The sequence below is a fragment of the Sturnira hondurensis genome, unplaced genomic scaffold (genome assembly GCF_014824575.4).
Source record: "Sturnira hondurensis isolate 20B ecotype Veracruz unplaced genomic scaffold, ASM1482457v3 Scaffold0009665, whole genome shotgun sequence".
Classification (NCBI taxonomy): domain Eukaryota; kingdom Metazoa; phylum Chordata; class Mammalia; order Chiroptera; family Phyllostomidae; genus Sturnira; species Sturnira hondurensis.
The window spans coordinates 254708-262609 of NW_028082296.1; the positions used below are offsets into that span (position 1 = coordinate 254708).

General features: G+C 38.4%; 1 pseudogene; it reads right to left on the reverse strand.

The window, feature by feature from the left end:
- Positions 1-704: 704 nt before the first annotated feature.
- Positions 705-3479, reverse strand: LOC118994659 (ferritin light chain-like; annotated as a pseudogene).
- Positions 3480-7902: the final 4423 nt, after the last annotated feature.

The following is a 7902-nucleotide window of genomic DNA, read 5'->3' on the forward strand; positions in this document are numbered from 1 at the left end:
ATTAATTAGAAAAGTTGGTTATTATTTAAGAATAAAGTGGCATATGTGTGAAAAATAAAATTGTACAAGCTTATCACTTTTAGAAGGGCCTTAAATTTTATTAAGATACCAAAACAACAATGTTAGGGAAAAAACTAAATTTTTGGTTGAAGTTTAAGGAGGTAAAATGTCTCTAACATGGATTTCTGTATCAAAAACTATCACTGTGTCAGATACACATTTCCCTCCTAAACTTTCCCATGCATGCATGACAGGAGCTAGAATTTGGAAACTGGATTTACCATAATCACCTGCCATTTAAAGAATACCTTTCATTAGATTTCACCAATAAGAAGCATTCTTAAAATACTTGGGAAATGGAAGGAAAGATGTAATTATTCTTTAGTCAACAGCTATGAGTAGGTGTATAACTCTGGCAGATGTCAGCCATCCGTTTTTGTAGGAAGTTCCATGTGTTTCCATGAGAGTTGTTGACTTCATGGCTGTAGTCCTCTGAGAAATTCAATGGCAGGTTTTGTTTTAGTTTGTCATTGTTTTTGTTTTCTGCAAAAAAACTTTATTGTTTCCATTTGGTTCAGCACATGGGAGAGGGCTCCAGGGTGGTTCAAAGGGTGTCTAATAGTTTCAGGGAGAGGATCAGGCAAAAAGCCAGATAGTAGGGAAATGCAGAGGGTCCCTCAAAACCCTCTGGGCTCCAAAGGCTCCTAGTTGTGCTCGAGAGTGAGCTTTTCAAAGAGATACTTGCCTATCCCGGCCTGGGATCCAACCAGCCTACAAATGTTAGTCAGGTGGTTTCCCATCTTCTTGATGAGTTTCACCTCCTCATCCAGGAAATGGTTCTCCTGGAAGTCACAGAGATGCTGGTCTACGTGAGCTGAGCCTGGGGAATGTAGATCCAAAAGGGCCTGGTTCAGATTTTTGTCCAAGGCCAAGGTGGCTTCCATGACATCTTGAGTTTTACCCTGCTCATCTTGGGAAGGCTCCACCACATCCTGGAATAGATCCGATCACCGTGTTAGTTTTGCAGCTTTAAGAGATGCTCAGAGCCCTCATACTTCTCCTGGGCACATCTTCAGAAGAAGTGTCTCATGCCCTGCAGAGCCACACCCTCACAGTTGCAATAGAAGCCCAGACAGAGGTGGGTATAGGAGGCATGCAGATAAAGATTGGCCAGGCGGCTGATGGCAGCTTCTACCTCAGGGGAATACTTCAGATGAATTTGGGAACCTATGGTTGCTCGGCAACAAAGAATTAAGATTTAAAAAAAAAAACAGTTTGGGCTGGTCTCAGAGGCTGAGGATGGCTGAGGTGGTTCCAAAAGTGGTGACTAGAAAAGAGATTGGATGGTAGTTGGAAAGAAGGCGCGTCCCTAGGTCTGCTGCATCCAAACCGTGTTGGAGCAAGAGACAGATGCCAGGACGGCAGAGGGATGCCACTCTCAATGGCAGGGTTTCACAGTCCCTTCATTCTCTGGGTTGTGAAGTCCACTAGGAACTTCCCGATCTTCGCTGCCCTAGCTTTTCCAACACACAAACTCTCATTTCCAGTATTAATGTTCTTCTGTTTGGAACCCCTTAGTACACAGGTGGCAAACACATGGCCCTCCACCCTGTTTTATCTGGCCCAGCACCTTGTTTCTACTCAGCGGCAGTGCCGAGCTCTCACTTAACTGTTAAGGAATAGTTTTGCACAGTCCTAAAATTACTTTTGGCCCTTTGAAGGCCACCATGAGACTGATGTGGCCCCTGCTGAAAATGAGTTTGACACCCCTGCTCTAGTAGTTTCTGTATTCATGATTTAACTGAGGGACACATCTACTCCATCAACTTCTGATTTGCTTGAAGAAATTAGGCTGGGTTTCTGTCATTTGGAAGTATTAGTGTATGTATACAAATGTAAACACGTTTTTCCATTAACAGTGTTTTTTTCATTAACAGTATTTACTTTTATATGATTTCAGGAAAGAGAATGTGTTAAAATATCATTCACAATAATATCAGATATTACCATTGGTATGGATGGATCCTTAGTCACCAGCATTTATCATCAAAGCCCCTGTATTGTAGAACTTTAGAGTGAATCATTTATATCCCAGACTATATAAATAGCACTCTAAAGTTGTGTAGAGCAACCTGTCTAGCTATACACCTCATGGCCCTATTATATCATTTTCATTAAGGAAATGAATCATGCTTCCAAATGTTACAAATGTTTTTAATGGGATACAATTATACCAATCTAGTTTTCTTGATTAAATTTGAGCCATAAATATATGGCTGAATAGATACACAAACACAAAGTTTCATATTTGCTTAAAGCCATGGGCATAAAATAGGAGTTTTATATTCCTTTGTTTATTCAACAGATATGTATCGAGTGTGTGCTCAATGCCAAGCACTGTAGTAACAGTCACATAGATAATGAAGACCAAGTCAGATATTTTTTCTGTCCCAATAGTTCTTATGGTTTATTGCTGAGACAGACATTAATAATATATAAATGTATAGTTGGATAGCTTGGCAGATGGATAGCTGTGATCCAAAGAGTGACAAATACTGATGGTATGAGATATTTAGCAGAGTACTTGATCTAGTCTATGGGATACAAGTGGTGGGAGTCACTGAGTAAATATTTCCCCACAAAATTTCTCTCAGTGAGTAATATTTGAGCTGAATCTTAAAGCTAATGCATCATTCAGGGTTCAGCCAGGGAAGCAGAGCCATTCAGTCCTTATGTGGTTATGGAATCAGGTTGACAATAAAGGTATTAAAGCTCACAGTCATGAAAGGAGGTGAGGGAACTAAAGGGTGGAAGGGAAGAGTTCAAGGATCAGAAAACAAGTCACTAATTTCTGCCTGAAGTTGCTTTCTTGGGTAATCTAGTGCAAGCCTGCAGAGGAATTTGAGAAGCCAAGAAAACCCAGTCCCTAAGGTACAGGGAATTTGAGAGGAAGCCCTTGTTCCTATGTAACTTCTACCTCTGTTTAGGTCTGGGGGTTACTGTTCGTTATCAGGTTGTCAGCAATTGGGTGGAAGAGATGGACGCAAGTGGAGGAGACAAGGACAAGCTGGCACTCCCCCCCAGGTATGTCTGCATCTCTCTGCCACCTATGTGACCACAAAATTGTACTGAGTAGAGTGGCTCTTCACCTTCCGTTCTTAAAATGTCCCACAAGTAGCTCTTTGGACAAACTCTAACTAGGGACATGGCAGGAAAGAGATTTTAGTCAATATTAGCCCCTATTTAACAAAATGGCCAATAGAAAAATACAGTATCTGTGAGCAGGAGTGGATTTAAGCATCTTACATAAAATACTTTTAAAAAAAGAAACAAATTAATATCACAAGCAAAGACAATAAAAAGAAAATCATACTTGTCATTTCTAACTTTTTTTAAATGAATAGAGTACTAAGTAAAAGAACTCAAAAATTAAGAAATGGTAACTGAAAGAGCTGACAGTTCAAACCTGTACTGGGCATATTTCGTGGAGGTTAAAGTGATATTGAATTTATTCTCCTCAGAATCTCTAACAGACAGATTTGCCTTCCTCTAGGCAATTTCCTTTTTTTTAAGCCTATGGAATTATTCACCTTTTTTACAAAATTCACCTTTTTTACAAAATCATGTGCATAGTGTCGCATATTCTTATGTGACCTCTCCAGTTAGGATTTTTAAAAAGTTCACAGACTTCCTGATTTGACTCCTCCCCCCACCCTTCTTGATTACCATTTGGCTATTATTTTTAGAACCTATAATGACTCAGGCAATTTTTATTAAAATATTCATTTTTGCCCGGCTGGTGTAGCTCAGTGGATTGAGCGCGGGCCTGCCAACCAGAGGATCGCAGTTCGATTCCCAGTCAGGGCACACGCCTGGGTTGTAGTACAGTTCCCTGCCGGCCAACTCCCAGCAGGGGACACACAAAAGGCAACCATACATTGATGTTTCTCTCCCTCTCTCCTTCCCCTCTAAAGATAAATAAATAAATAAAATCTTTAAAAAAATAAAAAATAAATAAAATAAAATATTCATTTTTACTGTTTATTATATGAGGAGGCAAGACTGTAAAAACATCACTTTTAATTCCATTAATAAATATTAAGTAACAAGCAAAAGAATCCAGACCTTGAAAGAGAAATATACACAACTCCCCATGAAATCAGTACTTTTATTCAGCCTAGAAAATACTATACCATTTGGATTTTATTCAATTTTGATAAAAACATCAGTGAGAAGTAAGTCTCGATACCATATGTTTTGTCTCATTTAATCAATGAAGTTGAACCAAAAGAAAATCAAGAAAGCATCATAGAAAAGCAGTTAGTATGTGATTTTAAATTTAAATTAACACAGCAGTGACGGTGGCAGATCTCCTGTTTATTTTTTTCTTTTTAAGGAATATACAAATGATGTAATTGCAATTTAGAGACCTCATGAACATTTTCCAAATTAGATGTGGGTTCTTATGAAAAAGTAAAAAAAAAATATTTTCTCATATTTATTATTTTTTGTTAAAGTGAAATTGTTTCTTTTTATTTCTGTTTTTATTCACCGTATGGGCACACAACTATGAGTGTCTGTACCAATTTTTATTCAATAATTTGGTGAATGCCAAAAGGATCTAAATAAGGTCAGTGAACTATTTTCTATGTAATAATAGTGAAAAGAAAAGTCTCCTATGCAGCTCCTTAGACTCTTTTGTCTAAATTGATCTTTGTTCTCAGTGTATATCATACTTCTAAGGAAAAATTATATGATATAGTAAATATCTAATAGATACCAAGATATAGGGTGGGGCAAAAGTTGGGTTACAGTTGGATGAAAAAATAATAATAGAATAAGCTCTGTTACACATACTCATAACTATACATACATTGTGCTTTTGCCCCACCTGTATTTTCAAACTGGAAGGAACAGTTATATGCACAACAGACCACAATCTCCCAACAAAGTATGAAACAAACATTTTCTCTTTCATCTAAACCTATGAAGTATTTGTTTGTTTTGTTTGTTTTTGGCATGTACCAGTCTAGTTCTTTTAACAACAGTTATTGAAGAGACTGTCTTTACTCCATTGTATGCTAATGCCCCCTTTATCAAATATTAATTGACCATAAAGACATAGGTTTATTTCTGGAGGCCTTATTCTGTTCCATTGGTCTATGTGTCTGTGCTTATGCCAGTACCAGACAGTTTTGATAGAGTGGCCTGGTAGTATAGTTTGATATCAGGTATTGTGATCTTTCTAACTTTGTTCTTCTTTCTCAAGATGGACAAGGCTATTTGGGTCTTTTTTGCTTTCATGTAAATTTTTGGAATATTTGTTCTAGAACTGTGAAGTATGTCATTGGTATTTTAGTGGAAATTGCGTTAAATTGTGTAGATTGCTTTGAGTAGTATGGACATTCTAATTATGTTAATTCCTCCAATCTATGAACAGAATATATGCTTCAATTTATTTGCATAATTCTAAATTTTTTATTCAGTGTTCTATAGTTTTCCAGGTACAGGGCTTTTACCTCCTTGGTTCAATTTATTCCTGCTTGCTTTATTTTCATTGCTGTTGTTGTGGTAGTAAATGGAATTGTTTTCTTAGCTTCTCTTTCTTATAGTTAATTATTGCCATCAATTCCCAAGTATTGACTTTGTGTCCTGCTACTTTGCTGAATCATTTACTAGATCTAGTAGTTTTTTTGGTGGAACCTATACGGTTTTCTATGTACACTACCATGTCATCTGCAAACAATAACAGTTTTACTTCCTCTTTTCCAATTTGGTTGCCTTTTATTTCTTCTTCTCATCTGATTGCTGTGGCTAAGACTACCACAAAAAATTTTAAATAAACCAACAACTTATACTATACACTAGACTAAACTCAAAATGGATAAAAGCTGTAAGTCAGGATACCATAAAAATCCTAGTGGAAAATGTAGTCAGTAAAATTTCAGATATCTCATGTAGCAGTACTTGTGCTAATATATCTCATATGGCAAGGAAATAAAAGAGAAAATAAACAGTTGGGACTATATCAAATTAAAAATCTTCTGCACAGCTAAAGAACCAACATCAAAATGAACAGGGAACCAATTGTATGGGTATTGTGGACTGCTCTGCCTGGTTCCAGGAATTGTAACTCAACCCCCTGTGGCTAAGGGCGAGGGACAACCTTTGGAATGAAAGCCACAGGAGACAAAGCTTGTTTCTGGTAGCAAACACTGCCTCAGTTTCCTCTTCCTGCCCCGAAGCTTGGTCAGAAGTCAATGATGGGTAAGACCCCTCACAGTGCAGGGCAACCTAAGCCAGACTTAATCACTTGGGAGGCCTTCATGGAAGGACTTCACTTCGAGGGCTGCAACAAAGAGGGAGCAATAGACTCTCGCCCCCTGGCTTTGACAAAGCCTGAGTCCCCACATCCTCTGGGAGAAGTGCTTTCTGGCTCTAATCCCCTTAAGACTGGATACCTGTTGGGGAGGGGTGCAGCTCCTTGCCTTGCTAGAGCATGTCCTGGGGAAAAATCTGCATCACAAAGACTTCCTGATAAACCTGTGAAATCTGTTCTGCTAAGAGTGCTTTCATTCATAAGTTAAGGGTTCAAGCAGGAAACTCTAAAACTCTCTGCCTGATGGACTTTGACTCAAACTATCTACTGTTTGATTCTTGCCACACTGTATTCCTGTGTATTACAATCCAATAAAAGCCCCTGGAGGAAGGGGCTTGAGGCCTTTTTTTCCTTGGAGAAACTGGCCACTGCTGGCCTTTTTCCCCTGAGAAACTGGCCACTGCTCATGGCCTTTTTCCTCTGGGAAAATGGCTACCTCTCCTTCCCAAGCAGATCACATCATATCTCTGTCATGTTTACTCTCATCCATGGCACATGGGGGGACTTGTGAGGAAAGTCAGCCCCACATATGGGAGAACATATTTGCTAGTCATATATTAGACAAGGGTTTAAGCTCCAAAATAAAGAACTCACATGAGCTCTTTATATATTTCTTCAATACCAGGAAAACAAACAATCCAATTGAAAAATGGGCGCAGGACCTAAATAGACCCTTCTCCAAGGAGAACAAACAGAGGGCCCAGAGACACATGAAAAAATGTCATGAAAGAGATGCAAATTAAAACCACAATGAAATATTACCTCACACGAGGCAAAATGGGTATCATTAATAAATCAATAAATAATGAGTGCTGGCTAGAATGTGGAGACAAGAGAACCCTATTGCATGATTGTTGGAAATGTAGGCTGGCGCAGTCACTGTGGAAAACAGTATTTGAGGAATTTCCTCAGAAAACTAAAAATGGAACTGTATTTTGATCCAGTGATCCCACTGCTGGGATTATAGCTTAAGAATCATGAATGAGCAATTCAAAAGAATTTATGCTCCATTGTGTTCATAACAGTGCTATTTACAGTAGCAAAGCACTGAAAACAGACTAAGTGCCCATCAGTAAATGAATGGATCAAAACTGGTACATTTACACCATGGAATACTATGCAGCAGAAAAAAGGGAAGGAATTCCTGCCCTTTGTGAGAGCATGGATTGACCTAGAGACTATTATGCTAAGTGATATATCTCAGTCAGTGAAAAACAAGTATATGATCTCACTTATAAGAGGAATCTAATGAACAAAATAGAACTGGAGGCATGGGATCAGGGAACAGACTGACAGCTATAAGAGGTGAGGAGGGTGGTGAGGACTGATTGACAGAAAGTGAAGGGATTAGTCAAAGAACATACATATATGAAGGACCCATGAACATGGACAATGGTGTGGGGATTGACTATGGAAGTGAGGGAGTGGGCTGGGTGGAAGAATGTGAAGGGCAAAAAATGGGGCATCTCTAATAGCACAAACAATAAAAATATAAAAGTAAAATAAAATACAATAAACCTATG